Source organism: Perca fluviatilis, chromosome 6, assembly GCF_010015445.1.
Source record: "Perca fluviatilis chromosome 6, GENO_Pfluv_1.0, whole genome shotgun sequence".
Classification (NCBI taxonomy): domain Eukaryota; kingdom Metazoa; phylum Chordata; class Actinopteri; order Perciformes; family Percidae; genus Perca; species Perca fluviatilis.
The window spans coordinates 12236211-12254372 of record NC_053117.1 but is presented as its reverse complement, the minus strand read 5'-3'; the positions used below and the strand labels follow the sequence as shown (position 1 = coordinate 12254372).

Here is an 18162-nt window from a genome sequence, read left to right as displayed (position 1 = left end):
ACACAGAGGGGTCTGTGGGGGTACGCCGTCGATTCCATGCAGAAGCATAAAACAGCCATAAGACCTCTAGTTTCATGGTGGTGTGGTAGGGGGACATGTATTGGCAGAAGGACCAGTGGCAGTATTTGCAAAGCTGCTAGAAATGTAGAGATAATTAAAAAATAATGAGCTTACATCTGAGGGGATGAACCTCAACGCAGTTTGACAGCACTAGTTTTAAATGATCATATCATATAGTAACATACATTCATTATAACACTGGTTCCCAAACTTTAATATGATACTTTTCTTATTTGATATCAGTAGAACATCTGTGCTTCCTGTCCAGATGCTCTCCAGATAACTGGGAAGAGTTTTATCTGCCAGTTGTCTGTCACAGATGGTGATGTCTATTTAAAGCTGTACAGTATAATTGGAATATTCATAACATGCAAACTTCAGATCATCACACACAGCACAGCAGTTGAACCAGCGCAAATGGGAGACAGACCTCTGCCATTCCTGCTACTGGACCACCATGAAACTAGAGGCCTCAGGGATCCTTCAACAGTCTGTATAAATGGATCAATTTTATGATAAATATGTTATCCAATATTCCTATCAGAGGTGAGCCACATTGACCAGATATGTTTTTTTTATCTCATTGTCAGACTTCTATATATCACATTACACATTTAGATGAAGCAACCTTAGACCAGCATAGTGTGTTTAATGTGAGAATGGAAGTATAGGAGAAAGATAGAATGAAAAATGGAAATTGAATGCAACTAAGATTCCTCTTCATGTTCTAGTACTACTTTCTCCTCTGTCTGCCTTTAGTACAGCCTCTCATGGCCTTTCACTTCTTTTCCCACTTTCTCTTTTCATCATATTCCATCCATTTTGTCTATCTGTCAATGCCTTTCCATTAGTGCTTGTTCTTTCATTCTGTCTTCTCTGTCTGTGTTCCCTCCCTCATTTGATCATCTTTCGTGTCATCACATATCACATTTTGGTGTCTTTCCTTTTCTCCCTCCGGTGGCCCTGTCCCTGTTTCCTTCCCTTTTCCTTTCCTCTCGTACATAATTTTCTCATCATTTTATCGTTTCAAATTGCTTGTCCAATTTTCATCTAGGGCAGTGGTTGGGTTAAAGGAAGCCCAGTGGCACTGAGCTCCAGTTCTAGCACACCAAGCCGCGGACGTCGGCAGCTCCCCCAGACCCCCCTCACCCCGCGGCCCGGGGTGGCTTACAAGACTGCCAATTCATCCCCTGTGCACTTGGTGTCCAGCCAGGCCTCTCTGAGTCCTGGCCGACTGAGACGCGGCCAGTCGGAGCACAATACCTTCCGGCAAAGCGGCTCCCACCACTTTCCCTGCCCCGTCACTCGTATCAGCTCCGAGCCTTTCCTGGGCCAGGGCCACGGTGAGGACCTGGGCAGACTCTACGGCAGCCTCCGTGACCAGCTGGACGTCTTTCAGGATGCAGTGTCACGGTCGCCCAGCCCCTGTGCCGGGCAATCATCTCGGACCGCACTGCCTCACATGATGGGAGCCCTGCTACCTGCTCCGCAGCAGAACCTTAGGGTGCCCAACGGGTACCACTTCAGCTTTGGGGGAAGAACCAGCCCAGGCTCTGGCGTCAGGGCACCCAGGTATTACCAGGAGGCAGAGGAGGACGAATGGTGCTAGCATGGCTTTAAACCATCCTTTGTAATGCATTTTTGAGGAAGTGTGATGAGTTTTATCATCTTATTTGAAGGCTTTAGTTCAAATTGTCAATGTGTGTGTTTAATGCCGTATTTTAATCCTAACGTGGAAAGCAAAGCATAGGGAGAGCTTCTAAACAGGGAGAAAGCTAGAAGTGGGTAGTATTTGAATGTGAACATAAAAAGTGTCATCTTCACCAAAGGGCACATAGCATTATCAAACAGAAGACTAGACTTTTTGCCAATATCAGTTGTCTTACAGAAGCTGCCCTTGATTTGCTTTGACTTCAGTGTTTTGTTGACACCACCATATTGACCCTCAAACAGCATTACATTATGAACACAGACGAGACTATACATTAAGATGAAAATATCTCCTGACGTTGGAAGAAAAGGGAAGATCCAAAGAAAAGAGAAACTACCAGACTTGCTGTGTGTCGTTCATAACTCCAGTCTGTATTCCAGGGAAACCATTCATGTAAAGACAAGTGCTGATGTATTTGCTGTTTTTCTTCAGGGTGATTTGCTTCTGATAAAGTGAAGCTTTAAAGCAATGATGAGGCTCTTGCACTGTGCATGCTGCTTTGCTCTAAACATTCTTCGGGGTTGTCTGTGCATGGGACTATTTGGCTTAATTTTGCAAATAGAAACTTAACCCTTGTGTTGACTTCGGGTCAAATTGACCCGTTTTCAATTTTTTTTTATATCATAAAATATGGGACGTAGAAATAAGCGCTGAAAATGTGTAGAAGAAAACTTTTACAATTGAAAACATTGGAAAAAGCAAAAACAAACTGTTGTTTTTTTCAAGGTTGACAGGAAGACAACACAAGGGTTAAAGATGCTTTCATTGTTTGTTTTTTGTTCATTTGCCATTTGGGAGTAGCACAGCAACCTGTAAATACAACATTGACATAATGTTAACATATTAGCAAACAGTTGCCTAATTACACATACAGAAGACACAAAGAAACAGCATTCATTTGGAGTTGTCTTTCTGACCACCTGAGAATGTAAGTTTTGGACTTTTATTCATGTATGTTAATCACATACACAATAATGGAAGAGGCACTTTTTTCAAGATAATATGAATATGTCTAAAGACAACAACCCATTCAAGATAAGTTGTGCTCTCCATCAGCTGGTTAACATTTCACCTTCTTCCACATTATTACAATCATGAGCACAACATATTTTATAACAGGCAATTTTTAAGCTGTAAGTAAAGTTATCGATTCTAAGAGTAGCTGAAGGTTTGAAGAGCGTTTGAGAGTCAGTATGGCAGTTTCAGCAGAAAGTAATGGCACTGCAATGTCATGAAAAACAAGACCAAAAACAGGTTAATAGATCAGAAAAATTATTTAAAATATTGGAACACCTCAAAGACATGATACTGTATTTTAGTTTAGGACTACTACCATTCCATGATGATGCCTAATCCTTTATGACATTCCCTGTCGGTTAAATGTTTCTCGCAAACTTCAAGAGAGAAGCAATGCGTGGTGGGGAAAAGTACCTGACTGACTGATTTGTTTTCTATAAAATGTCCTTGTAGATGTTCTTTTCATTGTGTGCATTTTTTTATATGACATGAAAAAAGCAAGGGTGTGGTTTATGTGAACTGCTTACAGTTTTCCATCGTTTCAGGTCTAATGTTTCTTAGAGACTTCTTTGCGATGTTTTAAGACAAAGTGCCTATCCTTTTAGATATACCGTAGAAAAAGATGCAACGTCAACTGTTTTCTAATGCATCCACACTTAAGTAGATGTTTGTTTCATTCCGTATGTAGCTCTGCAGGAAAAGCTGTTGTACAGAAAGCCTTATCTGCAAGCAGAGAACCCTACCTACAGTACGCTATAAAAACAGAAATGTAAAAATTAACTTATAAAATTCAATGATTTTTCTTGTTTTTGATAAACCATAAAATCTTATATGGGTGGAGGAGTGCGAATCAACATTATGAAAACAACATGCGAGCATTTAACAACTGAAAACTGCATAAATATATCAATGCCAGTGACACATTGGGCGCCCGCTCTACCAGGTGAGCTATGCAGGTGCCCCACATACACACTTTTGATTGAAAGCAACAAGTTGATGCCTTTTTTCTTACATTTCTGGGAAAAGTAGGAAATCCATTTAGAACTGAAGTACTGTAGAAGTAGGAGATGAGGCCGATCGAGTAAATCTTGTCAGCTGTGTAAAAAGCGTTAAAGGTGCTGTAGGTAGGATTGTGAAGATCCAGGATTTAGCCAAAACATTTGAACATTGAACAACTTCTCAGTCCCTCCCCCTTTTCTGCTAAAGCCCAAAACAGTCTCCTAAGCCCCTCCCCCCACAAGGGAGAATGCATGTTCAGTGATTGACATGCAGTTAAGCCTGAGACACACCAGGCCGATAATCGGCCGTTGGACAGTCTGGCGAGGTTAGTGACTCGAGTTTGTTCGGTGTGTTCCGTGCCATTGTCCGTCCGAGGGGCCGTCGTCCTTCATTTTGGCCGACCTGACATGTTCAGTCGGCGGCAGGGCAGTCGGGACTCACCCGGAAATAGCGAGCGGAATGAGCCTGACTAGAGTCTTTAAAAATCTGACGAAAATCTTTTAAACTGACCTTTGTTGATCTGAAATGAAGACAGATTCAGCAACTGCATGGCCTATTTCTCGCTTAAAATGTTTTCAGAAACAAGTTTCAGTGAACTATTTTAGTACAATATGAGATCGTATTCTGAACGAGCCGAATGAGCCAACATGACAGTCTGGCTTTGAATTTCCAGAGAAAACAAACCCATGTGACGCGTTCGTCCAATCAGCTGCCGGTTTTCATTTTTTGGTCAACAATACAGATTAGCCCCGTCTGCTGTTATGGAGACGTATTACGTCTCGTCTCTTTGGTGTGTTCTGTGGCACTTTTTGGACCAACACGGGGAGACTGATCAGTCCGACTGGCTTTTCTGCCGAGGGTCGGCCGTCTGGTTGGTGTGTACCGGCTATTAGACACCCCCCCCTGGCCCTGATTGGTGCATCTGAACAGGGAGCGGTGGATTTTTGCAAATCGCAATACAGGCTGTAGGTGGTGCCAGAGGAGCCTGATTATTTTGTTTAATGACCTGCTTCATGTAGTTCTACTCGAACATAGGGTCAGTTTCAGCAAATACGACAGAAAGTTAGTTTTACAAGTCTTACCTACTGCACCTTCAAAAACTGAAACTCCGCTACACTCCAAAAGATAAATTACAAGACATCACAAAACAACTCCTGGAATGTTCAGAATACCACAGATTAAAATCTAACAATGGTTAGAAGTGGATCTGACAGTCCTGGAGGGTGGATTTTTCCTTCAAGTGGTCTTACTGGCCAGAACCTGCCCTGCTGCCTCACTGACCTCTGCTTCCAATTTGAAGAATGAAATTCTCCAGTATTTAGATTTTTTTAGACTTAAATCGTCAAAACATCTATCAGTCACAAAGCTCTTGAGGACTGTCAGTTGATGCCTGAAGCTGTACTCTGCTGTGAACTGGATATGTTGGCACACAATATTTGTTATATGCAACTTGGTTAATACACATGACTGGCATCAACATCAAATTGTTTTTGTGAAATGTTGATCTATTGCTGTGCTTTTACGTAGCAATCTGCAACATGAGGGAAATATTTTAAGCTTTGCAGCAGCTGATTGGCTATACGGTATTTGTGGAGGATTCCTTGAGAGACATTGACCCCTCAGTAGTACTAGGAGAAAGACTTGTTTAACCACAGGGACAAACAGAACACAAGCTGAAGACAAGCGAGTAGAGCTATGCAACATGACAACCAGTTTCTCCATCCATTATGTAGCTTTACATGCTGGTCTCTTCAGATTCAGGCTTCAGCATGATTGTGACCAAATGTTTTATAGAAAATGCTATGAAAAAAAACATGTAAAGAAAAAACACTTAAAATGCGTAAAGGCACAAAGTGTAAACAAGAAACAGAATATGTAGGATTACAGCAACTTTATACATATATTTGCATGCATAAAATGTACCCACTTTGACAATATCAAATGGAAATCCCATGGCTCAAAATGGGAGGGGGATGTGTCCTGTTAGTGTGATTCTTTTTCTCAAAGACAGGAGCACATTATTCTGCAGATACATTCATTATTCTAAACGTTTTGTCACACTATGGCAAAAAAAAATACCCGTACCTTCTTTAACAATGTGGCCTCTGTATTGAGTCAAAGGAAAAGTACCTATCCCCAAGTCTGGACCAATGAATAGGGCCACCAAACAATAGGAGGGATCCAATTGCTTTATTTCTGCATACCACTGGCAGTGTAGATGTGGCTTTTTCTTGAGAAAATACAAATGATTGCATGTTCTAACAATGTATGTGCATGTAGAAAACTTAGTACTTTTAGATACCATGTGCTATTTTGTTGTTGATTTTTAATATTTGATATAAAGTGTGGGATTGAAAGGACAAATTTCTATTAAAAACAGTATTAGACATCGTTGACAGTTCTACCCTGTGCCGCAGAGCTGGAACATTCCTTTATTTGGGTCTTGGGATTCAGTGAAAGTTTGTTTTCTTGATTTTCTTTCTTGGCAAGACTTCGAATTCTGCAGTTGTTTCTACATTAAACATTTTGTATGAAGCAAAGTTCCTTGAAATAAAAAAGAATGAAATGAAACTGCCTCTGAGTAGATGAATGATTTGAGTGTTGGATGCAGCTGTGCTATAGCCTGGGTAAACCCTGACGAACTTCCGACAAATTTGAGATTTGCTCTGCAAGTCAGTCTGGCGAAGAGCCCATTCAAACATGATTCAAACCCATTTCCAATGTCCCCAAAATCAAGGCACCAATCACAACCGCTGAGGCGGGCTTTACACCAATCACAACCGTTGAGGCGGGCTTTACGCGACGAGGATAACGCAGCGACGGCGAGCAGCTTTTTGTTTATATTCAACATGACAGCTACCGAAGCCGTGCTTCACGTGCTCGGCCATGACCAGCAAGGCAGGTCAGTCTGACGGTACAGATCCACTTTTGCGACACGACTATCGCGTGGTGTCGCGACCGGTCGCGACGCCTCCCCTAATTTGTACAATCAGTTTTTCCCCATTTTTGCAACGTCTAGCAGAAAAAGGATTCCACGTGCTCTACTTCTATTGGATAGTCGCGTCACATTGAACGGATTCATTTGCATAAAGCTAGGCAACGGCTAGCTTTTTGACGCGCTACAGCCTTCCGGATTGCTTGTGTGCATGCGTGTTTAAGTCACTTGACGTCACCCATAGGAATAGAGTGGGGCGCGACGCGACAGAAGCATCGCACAGACAAGTGGATCTGCACCATTACGGTGCAGATCCACTTGTCCCCACTCTATTCCTATGGGTGACGTCAAGCGACTTCAACGCGCATGCAAAGCATTCCGGGAAGGCGGTGCTACATTTGAGAAAATGTAGCGCATCAAAAAGCTAGCCGTTGCCCAGCTTTATGCAAATGATTCCGTTGAACGCGACGCGACTATCCAGTAGAAATAGACGAAAATCTTTCAAACTGACCTTTGTCGATCTGAAATGAAGACAGATTCAGCAACTGCATGGCCTATTTCTCGCTTAAAATGTTTTCTCATGACACATTTCGGTGAACTATTTTAGTACAATACGAGATCGTATTCTCAACAAGCCGCCATGACACTCTGTTGAAATTCTCGAGTAGCCACACCCACGTCACGCATTCGTCCAATCAGCTGCTGGTCAGGGGCGTGGAGCATCAAACATGGCTGTATGACGTTGCGACACCACGCGACAGTCGTGTCGCAAAAGTGGATCTGTACCATACAGTTCTCAAGGACGGACGACAGCACAGTCTTTTCTTCCTTTCTCTCAACTTCTCCGCCGTGTGTGGCGCGTCAGTTTACAGCCGTTAATAGCAGCCTTCAGTCTGAACAGGAAGTGAAACACTCAAATCCTGTTAGGTCCGATTCCGATTTATTAAAATGTAATCTGACCCATGTATCAGTTTGTACGCAGTCTCCAGTTGTTTTTAAGACAGAGTAGCCTGTTATAATGTTCTACATGCGATCTGTTGCTGATGTTATTAAGCAACTGACTGTAGTTGATCCCTAATCTAAACAGATTTAGTCTCTCTGACTTCAAAAGTCACAAGTGTTCTGTACAGAATAAGCCTTTAAATCAGACAAACAGCAATTAAAATCCCTCCAATTCAAAAACAATAAAAACAATTATATAAAACATCATCATGTTGAGTCAATTCTGAACCAATCAGATATTAAATCAGCTAAGAGCCAGGCGTTTCCCATCATGCCGTGGGTCATGAAGTCGGTGGAAAGCAACTGCAGCGCCTTACTCCAAAAACTGCATCTGCCTTGATCTTGTGAGGTTATCGTTGCCTATGTGTTTATGACATCAGAGCAAGTCAGGATCAAGTCGGACACAAATCTAACCAGCATGCATTGGGCAGCGATCACCGGTGGTGATTGATTCTGCGCAGGCCTAGCTCATCTCGAACAAGCCTAGTGATAACTGCTAGTGGCAAGGTCATCAAGCGTCTAATGCTGGGAAGCAGGGTGATCCCTGCCTTCAAAAAACACCTATGTGGACATGCACCATTAGCTGTGTGATAAACTCACAACATAGCAGGGACTGAAGTAAGCTATTGCTTTTATAAAACGGTCAAGTATAGCAATATGGAAGCTATCGTCACATTCAAATTTAAATTGATTTTTATTAATAAATAATCAGGTTCACAATAAAAAGCGCTGAAGTCAAACTTTTTCCTTTCTTTCCTTGTCCTCTATCCTATCATTTTAATGTAATTTAAGAGCACTAATGTTTAATTTAAGAGCACTTGGGGAAATTACTGGAATTAGGTAACACTTTATTTGAAGGGGTGTGCATAAGACTGACATGACACCGTCATTATTATGACATGACACCTGTCATGAACTAGGGCTGTACCGAATACCAGTTTTTGATCTTCAAAGCTTCGGTGCTTTTCAACAGCGAATATTCGAAGCTTCGGTGGCGGCCGCCGCGGGCGGGGAAACCAACATTTCCAAACCGCACCTGAAGGCAGCTTTTTTTCACGGTAAAAGAGAAAAGCGAGAAGAAGCAACTGCTTTGTTGTTGCAGGACACAGTCCCCTGTTACTACAGTAGGCTACGTTTTTACTCTTCGTCATTAACTGCTGTAGCCTATTCGCAAGTCACGTTATTTTCCATGAAAATTAAGTGCACATTTTTATCACGTGTAAATGGCGGATAAAAGCAGCTCGTTCTACTTACAGAACTCAGGTGATTTCTCAAGCTTGATGTGCTGTTGTGGTAGGCCACTTTCAAATTGCATATTTGACACTCTGCCTTTGTCTTGTCCTCACTTACTTTAAAGTTCTACTGGGGCATGTGACGTGACGTCTCAGTAAAATCTCAAAGTCTCCTATATTTCGCAGTAGATTAATTTAGATTGATAATAACGGGTAAAAAGGATAATACATTTTGTTTCTATTATTTTATTTTCCACAATGTCAAAGCAACGCAGCTTAACACAAAATACAAGCTCAGGCATGCACTTCTGTCCCTGCGAACTGCGCTGTTCTGCGCTCTAGCCAGAGAATACTCCCGTTGCAGGAACACTTTAGTAGTCCAAGAAGAAGCAAATATATTTATTAAGTATAACGAGGTTGGGAATTTAGCTTGTTTGATCGGCCCGTTTAGCGCCCTGATGTTAACTAAAAGGATTGAAAGCTGAGCCATCTTCAAAATTGACACGCATACATGTCTCGAGTACCCTACCGGAATAGATTTGTAGCAAAGGGTGAACTGTTAGCGCTGAACAAAGTGTGGTAAAAACATTTAAAAAATCAAATAGATCCCCTAACCCTCTGAGACCGCAGACCCCAACCTCTATCTGCAAGATACGTGGCCACATCAAACGCAACACGCGTAAACTCCAGCCCACAATTTCCCCTTCTATTTAAAGTCACAGGTACGTTGAAACAGGTCTGATAAACTTCTTCTGCTAAATATGAACGGTGTTACAAAAACCCTAGAACTAGATCGTAAACAGCTATCAAATTCTGAAATAACTTATGTGAAAAACACACCAATCTAGTCTGGTTAAATGTTCCTTCAAAGCTTTGCTCCAAAACGTACATACAGCGTAGAGCTTCGTTCGGGCCCAAAAAATCAAGCCCGACCCTGCCCGAGCCCGTGCACGTTGTGTCCGAGCCCAGCCCGGCCCGACACATTAACTGGAATTATGAGCCCGAGCCCGATTTCAACCCGACACTTTTTTTAATCCGTGGGCCGTTATAACTGACGTTCTCAACTACAATTCAGAGTTGTTTGAACTGCAGAAATCTGTTTAAAATGATCTTAATTAATAATGCAACAGGAGCGAAGCATGTAAACTGCGCTGTTTGTTTATTCAGAATGGAACGGATCGCAAATGCATCTGAATGAAGAAACGTAAAAAACAACGTATTTCTCTGTGAGGGCTTGCCCGCTTGCCTGCCCTCAGGGGTAGCCTATGCTTGGAGAAGTAACAAAAACGGACGTTCAAGGCTGACTATCATCTTTTCTGCCACGGAGATCCTGCTTCATGTGTCTCTTCATCATCCACTTCTCCGTTTTATCAGCTGTCATAGGCGAACAGCGTGCCGCACTTAATGCACTCAACAAAGCCGAGACATATGTTGTCACTGCCCACGACTTGTTTAAAATGGCTCCATACCTCCGACTTTCCTCCAAACTTGCTCAAAGGTCATTCTCCCGTTTTTCTTTTTTTCTTTACATCCTCAAGCTCCATGTTGCACTTAAGCTCCACAATACAGCCCGCAGCCCCGGTGTGATGTGGGCGCGAGGAGGAGACTCCGCGTCACACATGTTGCATTTTGTAACTGTAGTCCAACTTGTGTAACTTTTGGACACATTTGTTACTTTGGCCTAAATAGATAATAGTTCTGATTATGGCATAGCTTTCTCCCCACCCAATTAGGCTAAAGTAATGATTAAAAAAAACACAAATGCTTGATCAAGGGTCCGGCCCGGACCGGCCCGGCCCGAGGATAGTGGCGGAAAATAACGGCCCGGCCCGGCCCGGCCCGAAGTCGGGCCAGGCTCGGGCTCGGGCTCGGGCTCGGGCAGAGAGTCGAAACTCTAATACAGCGTCCTCAAGTCAAACCTGGTACAGTAGCCCAGATACCGCTAGTCCAAAGCCGCTGGGTCTGCCAGCCTCTGCCTCGCCGTCGGCTCCAGCACCAGCCGCGTAGTTCCCCCGCCATCTTCTGGTTCCGTTGTCGGCAAGAGCAGCATGTGTGGGTGTCGCGTCGCACTCCATATCCACCTCCCGATACTGTGGCTGTAGTGGAGGTGAACTCTCTCCCTCTGTGGGTCGTTCTCAGGGTGGCTGGGTAGAGTAGGTAGGCTAGGGTGGAGGTGCCTTTAGCATGTAGCTCATGTTGTGTCTCTTCAAGCTCCCGAGGCCATTGGATCGTGAAAGTGCCGCAGTCTGGTTGCGGTTGCATCGGATCACGTACCGTAATTTCCTGCATCTTAGGCTCTGCCCCAATGTGTTGCGGCGAGGCATTAATTTCCGTTAGCACACTCCTCACTGCATTGTAGATCACCGACTCAAGCACACTTCGCTGCTTTTCCATGACCTGAGCAATAAAGTCCTCCATGTTCGAGACTGCGCTAGCATCAGTTGCTATTTTAGCCACTGCTCTGCCAGCCGCCGCCATGTTAGCAAATTTCTCTGTCCGAGTAGATAGTTTAGACGACAACGAGACCTGCTTTTCTGCGCCTGCAGGCATTTCGCTGAGTCACCGTTATAACAGAAACGATTTGGCTTTGAGGAAAAAGGAATAGACCTGGTTTTACAATGAAATTTGGAGGTAGGTAGGGTGCACTAGCTTTCTGCATTCATCACAGTTGCTGTTCACATCACTCCCCCCCTCAATCAAATTTTAAAAGTACATTGTGTAAGAATTTCTACCATGTAGTGGTGAAATTGTATGACAACCAACTGAATATTACTTTCCAGCCCCTTCCAGTACAAGTATCAGTGCTATCGTTATTCTGTATATTGTATGAGATTAATAGTGTAAGGCAATGTTTACAGCGTAGGCTACATATTTTTCTCAGAGTCAGAGATCAGTTGATGCGACAGTTAGCGAGGGAAAGCTAAAGGAAGAGGGAAAGTTAAAGATCGTTGAGACGTCCTAGGCAAAGAAAAACTAAAGAAACTTTCTTCAAAGATGACGAGGAGAGAGTGGAAGCCCTTCAAAGACAAAGGAGAGAAGCAAAGGAGGTTTGTGTTTTTAATATATTTATCTGAGCAGTATGAACAATGTTAATGAAACCGAAAATAGCCCTTAGTATCTCCATCGTTTACACGCAGCTGTTCTAGCTGTAGCCTAGTCTGTATTACAACTTCATGACGTGACTTGTCACAACCATGCTATAGTTAGCCAAGCAACTATAAAACTTTGAATTTACACAAATGGGCTGAATTACCTGTCGAGAAGAAAGCAGGCAACTTTTAAAATCCTTGCTCCTCATGATACTCAGGCTTAAATAACAGGCTTTCAAATCTGTCGGCAGTCCCAAGTAATCTCCCCCTGGCATTTGTAACGGTGCCACTGAGTGTAAAAGCGCAAAAGGCGGAGGTATGTCCCTCTTTGGCTAATGTATTTTAAAAGTGGAGGCGCAACATGGCTGCCACCATTCGAGCGACTCACTCGTATGTATTCTGAATGGAAGATTCTATGCGTACGAGAATACTTTAATTAGTTGGTGGAAGTAATTACACGTGAATGAGCACATATTTGTGAAAGAACAAAGGGGGTTTTGCTAAGAATCAACTCAAAACATTACACAATGTACCTTTAAGGTGAAGACATGTCCCGCCCTACTCTGCCTCTGATTTGCCAACCCTGGTAACCTGATTTGCCAACCCTAACCAATCTCACTGCTAATGCCTAAACCTAACCAATCAAACCAACAAAGACAACGAGTAGGGAGGGACTTGTCGCGTCGCAGATATTGATTAGCGTTACCTGCGTTAAGCTGGGTTTCTACCAGGCAGCTTCGGAGCGATTCAATCGGATTAAAATTCATTCCGCCATGCTAGCGCTTTAGCTGAGTCGGTGTCACCAGACAGGGAATAAAAACAGCCTCCGAGACTTATGGAGGAGGCCAGTTTACGACAGGGAATGCACTAATGTTACTGAGATGGTTTTCTTTCCAGGTTTACTTAGCTTTTTGCAGCCCAGGGCTGATTCAGCTAGCTAATTGGACAGCTGTAGCGTTACAGCTAATCGAGCTAAGGGCAGCTAACTATAGTTAGCAACAAGTCCAAAACTCAATAAATTGCTTCGGTACTGCATTCACTGTCGTCAAACTACAAGGAAAAATATTCATGACACAATTATAAGGCTATCATGACAGCCAATGCAAAAAAAAAAAAAGTGGCAAAACAGTTTAGTGTAATTAAGTCTTTTGTCTGTATATAAGTACTTGAATAAATCCTGTTGACTCTCACTCTGGCTCTGCGTTTATGTCTGCATTTGGGTTCAGCTCTTGTTTTCAACATAACAGTAATGTTAACACATAAAGCTAAATAGTTTATTAAAGTTTGATAATTGGGCCTGTCATGACAAATTTATGACAGGTTATGTTGTCTAGGTTAATAGTTGTCATTACAAAGAAATCAACAGGTTGTATTGTCTTGTTTAATGTCAAGTTGTCATAACTCAGAGATTGTTGTCTTCGTTAATGTCAAGTTGTCATGACAAAGACATCTCGGACAATGCTAACTTTGCATTAAAAGTGTCATAAGTTACCGAATGACACTTATAATAATGACGGTGTCATGTCAGTCTTATGCACACCCTTTCAAATAAAGTGTTACCTGGAAATTTGTAAATTATAGAGTGTGGTCTAGACTAGTGTTTTTGCAAAATTCTCATTTAAAAATATCTTTCATAATTCCTAAAATAATTATATTATAATAATGAATGAATTAAGTGATGGATTCTGAACATTGAAATGTAGCATTTAATTGTTTTTCAGTTACAAGGTAGTTGTTTAGTAAATCTACCAATGCCGACACTGTATTGTTCCTCTTTATATAGATGTAAAAATGTTTTTGCGCTGGTCAGTGGGTAGTCTACTTGGCTTAAAAACACAGTTCAAAGGGGGTACATTATTGAAAAAAGTTTGAAAACCCCTGGTCTAGACCTACTCTGTCTGACCTAATCTGTAAAGTGTCTTGCGATAACTCCTGTTATGATTTGATACTATCAATAAAATTGAAATTGAATTGAATTGAATTGTATATAGATGGATGACAATATATCTTATCTGTTTAGCCTTGAATTAGCTGCAACTGTGAGCAGTTAGCAGAACTTTAACAGGAGGCAAGAGATAATAAGAGGCATATACTGTCACTTAAAAATGTGGGATTTTGATGGATGACCTTTTGACCTGGGGGGTCAAGAGGTCACGACCTGTCAGAAAGTGATTGATGCCTTCCAGGTGTGTGTGACTGGACTGTTCTGGAAGCTTCTAGAAGGAAGGCGTGTCCCGGAAATGACGTGTGTTAAGTGATGCAATGAGGGCGTCACAGGAAGTAGAAAAATGTTTCATTTAAATGATCCAATGAGCGTTAGAGATGAAATATCCGGATGTTTTTGAAATGATCCAGTGAGAGAAGAGGGGTGTAGCGCTAATTTTGAGCATAAAAAGGGTTTCTTCCCGCTTGAAACAGAGAAAGATAGGGTTTTCATTCTACACACAGCATGAATGTAAGTTTGAGTAACGCTGCGAGAGAGATGTCTGATGAAGAAGCAACCGCTCCATTGAGTCCGCATTAGCGAGGCAACCTCCAGCCGGTGGGCTTCTTCGCGCTGATCTGTGAGACTCCAATAACAATGTTCCAAGATTCTGTTACGACCCGGAGCTCCAAAGAAATGCGTAGTGTATCTGTGCCGTAGCCAGATGCCCCCGTCAGAATCTCTGCATGAAGAATGGCCTCTACAAGCTAGTGGTATGTGTGGGGCCTGGGGGTATGTCTTCAAGTATGAAGAAGGTGAACTTTGCTTTTATCAGTTGAAGGAAGGGGAGATGCTGACTCCTTCTACAGTCATGGTGAAAATGAGCTTTGACGACTGGGGGGTGATGAAGACGATCCTACAATTTGGCACTGATCAGAGCAACTCCGAGAACCCGACTACCGCTACTCAAGATAAAGAGACTCAGACTGTTTTGATAGAATGTAAGGAGGAGGAAGTGTCGGTGAACATCGGTAGAGCCGCTTGAAGACAACTCCGGGGGAGCGTCCTAGAATGGATAATTATCCCAGCGATAGCGACCTGTCTTAAGATGAACATCGTCTGTGGATCAACATGGCCATCTGTTACCACAGCCGTGGGCGCTGGTGGTTCCAGGCCCTTCTGCTCTCCAGAGATTCCGGAAACAACGAGGTCCTGTGACCTCTTTGTTTTGCAAAGATTTAATACAGAGTGCGGCTTATTCAGAACCGTGCTTGCCTTACCAGCATTGGAATGGGCTGACAGGATGATGGAGGTGGGGGATAGATTGACCAATCTCTTCCATAGAAAAATACACTGGTTGTGAAAAAAACTCTAAACTTTTGATTTTTGATTTTTTGATTTATTTTTTATTTTTTTTAACCACGCCCATACCACACCTCTTTTCCAGAGGTTTCCAAACTACGCCCCCGTTCCAGAATTTTCGTAACCACACCCCCCTTACAATAGTATAAAGACTGAAGCAGACAGTGACAGAACATGGTAAGATGTTCAACGGGGAACAAAGAAAGATTACAACAATGTTCGACTCAGCAACAAAGAGACCCCTTACACCCTGGACAAAAACACTTACACCGGCTGGGTCCTCTTCGCTCCTCAGAGACAGACGGGCTGACCTCCAAGGCCCGCCCTCCCCCGAGACAGACAGGCTGGATTATGCGATTATGGAGCTGAACGCTGGCTACGCTGCTATACGGGAGTCTGAGACATTTGACATGCCTCCGGACAGTCAATCTGAGGAGGGAAACCCTGCTAAAGTGGTCTGTGAGGAGGCTGTGGAGGCGGAGGAGTCGTTGGAGGACGATTCAGAGTCGGAGAAGGAGTCGGAGGAGGAGGAGTCGGAAGGTCCTCCTTCCTCAGTGGAGGAGGAGGAGGAGGATGAGATGGAGGAGGAGGAGGAGAGCCCTACAGATGCTCAGGAGAGCCCTGAAAGCCCTAATCCGGGCAAACAGGAGGACTGCCAGGAAGATGAGACCGATGGGTGGGTATCTTCTGTCCTCATCGACACCGTCAAATCAGCCGTTTTTCACCTTCTCAACTTGATTATACACAAAGACAGACGGGCTCTGTGTCATGGATGCACGGTTGACCATCCGAGCCAGAGGCAGCATGACTGCCTGGAAGCATTGGCTGACAACTTTTACGGGGACAACTTCTATCGTTTGATGAAAAGACTCATAACACCTCGTTTCATTCCAGCTATTCAACGTCTGTTACGTGCACGCACCATCGAAACAGAAGATTTCAGAGTGCGCATGGTAGCAGAGACGCTACTACATGAACTGAAACTAGCAAAGAAGATCTTTGATCCCATCACCGAGATGTACGACAATTTGATTGGTCAGGATTCTGTGAAAATCTTCCAACTGCGTTTGGTCACCGAGTGTTATGAGGACTCATAAGAGTTATATTTTACCATATTTAGAACGGAAAACAAAACCAAAAAAAGAAAAAAAAAAAATCACGTTTTTAAATGCGTGACATTTACTTTTAAACATATGTAACCTGCATGTATCTTTGAATATTTCTTTTTTATCTTTATATCTGTTTTAAGAATTGTATTTTTCTTTTCAACAAAATATCACAGTGTTTTTAACATATGTAATCCAGTGTGTATCCTTGAATATTTCTTTTCAACAAAACTTGAATGACATGTTGTATCTACAATCTTTTGTAAATAAAGGAAAAAAAAAAAAGAAAAGAAAATGAATAAAGACTCATTCTTGCATACGGATGTCTTAGAGAACTGTTGAGGTCTCAGAGGAAAGGATGGCAGAGAAACGTGTGATGGAAAAAGTGTATTACGATCCTCTAAATCCAGCCAGCTATGGAGGTGTAAAACAACTCCGTCAGGGTGTAAAGGATGAGACTGGCGAAAATGTCAGTGTTCAGGAAGTTAGAGATTTTTTAGCAGAGCAAGATGCTTATACATTGCATAAGCCGCGCAGAGTACATTTCAAGAGAAACCGAGTGTTTGTTACTAAGCCTTTAAATCAATTCCAAGCCGATCTCTGTGACATGCAAGCCTTGGCAGAACATAATGACGGATTTAATTATTTACTGACCGTCATAGATGTATTTTTTGAAAAAAGCATATGTGCGTGCGTTGAAGAGGAAGACTGCCTCGGAAGTGGTAAAAGCATTTCAATCGGTGTTTCAAGAAAGTTTAATACCTCTAAAGCTACAAACGGACGCTGGAAAAGAGTTTTTCAACAAGAAATTTGAGACTCTGATGAAGAAACACAACATCAAACATTTTAGGGGCGGGGACTTAAAAGCGTCGGTTGTTGAGCGTTATAACCGCACTCTGAAAACTCGCATGTATAAATATTTTACTGCTCACAACACCAGACGATACCTCGACGTCTTACCAGACCTGGTACAGAGTTATAATAACAGTTATCACACCTCTATTAAAATGACTCCTATGGAGGTCGCAGCGGAGAACACCGATCAAGTGTTCCACAATGTATGCGGCCCCTTGCCTCTCGTCACAGGAATAAAATAAAGATGGCTTTTAAGAAAGGAGATCTGGTGCGTCTGTCGAAAGTGAGAGGCGTTTTCGATAAAAAATACGAGCAGAGTTTTACGGACGAAGTCTTTACAGTGACCGAGCGTATTCCCCGTACACCTCCCGTATATAAATTAGTAGACTATGACAAAATATTCACGCAATACCGACATCACAAAAGGATGAGTGTCATGATGTTGACTCAAAATGTATTCCATAAAGGTAAATACAGCCGTACAATCAGTTTAAACTGTAATTACCTCGTGCTATTTAAAAACCCCCGCGACCAACTGCAGATGAGGGTACTAGCACATCAGATGTTTCCCTCACAAAAACAGTTTTTCCTGGAAAGTTTTCAAGATGCTACCAAGTCAGCGCACGGGTATTTAATTTTGGACCTCACACCTTCATGCCCAGAACGTTACAGAGTGCGGCGGGGATACTTCCCCACCAGCAGACGACGGTTTACATCGCTAAAACAAAATAGACCTTCCGTTATGTCGGAGCGGTTAAAAGGAACGCTCTGTTACTAAAAGCCTTGTACCACGCGAGCCTTCAAAGCGCAAGACATTTTAAAACACTGCTCACCTGATTTTCTGCAGGCCTTATGCGAATTATCTCTTAA

The 18162-nt window shown here is 42.7% G+C and overlaps 1 protein-coding gene across 1 annotated transcript in view; it reads left to right on the top strand.

Annotated features, from left to right (window-relative positions):
* The window catches only part of LOC120560512 (probable voltage-dependent N-type calcium channel subunit alpha-1B), a 40622-nt gene extending 39416 nt beyond the window's left edge, over positions 1-1206 (top strand). Inside the window, exon 10 of the mRNA XM_039803111.1 lies at positions 1115-1206. The gene's annotated coding sequence lies outside the window, so the exon portion shown is untranslated. The remainder of the gene's footprint in view (positions 1-1114) is intronic.
* The last annotated feature ends 16956 nt before the right edge of the window (positions 1207-18162 follow it).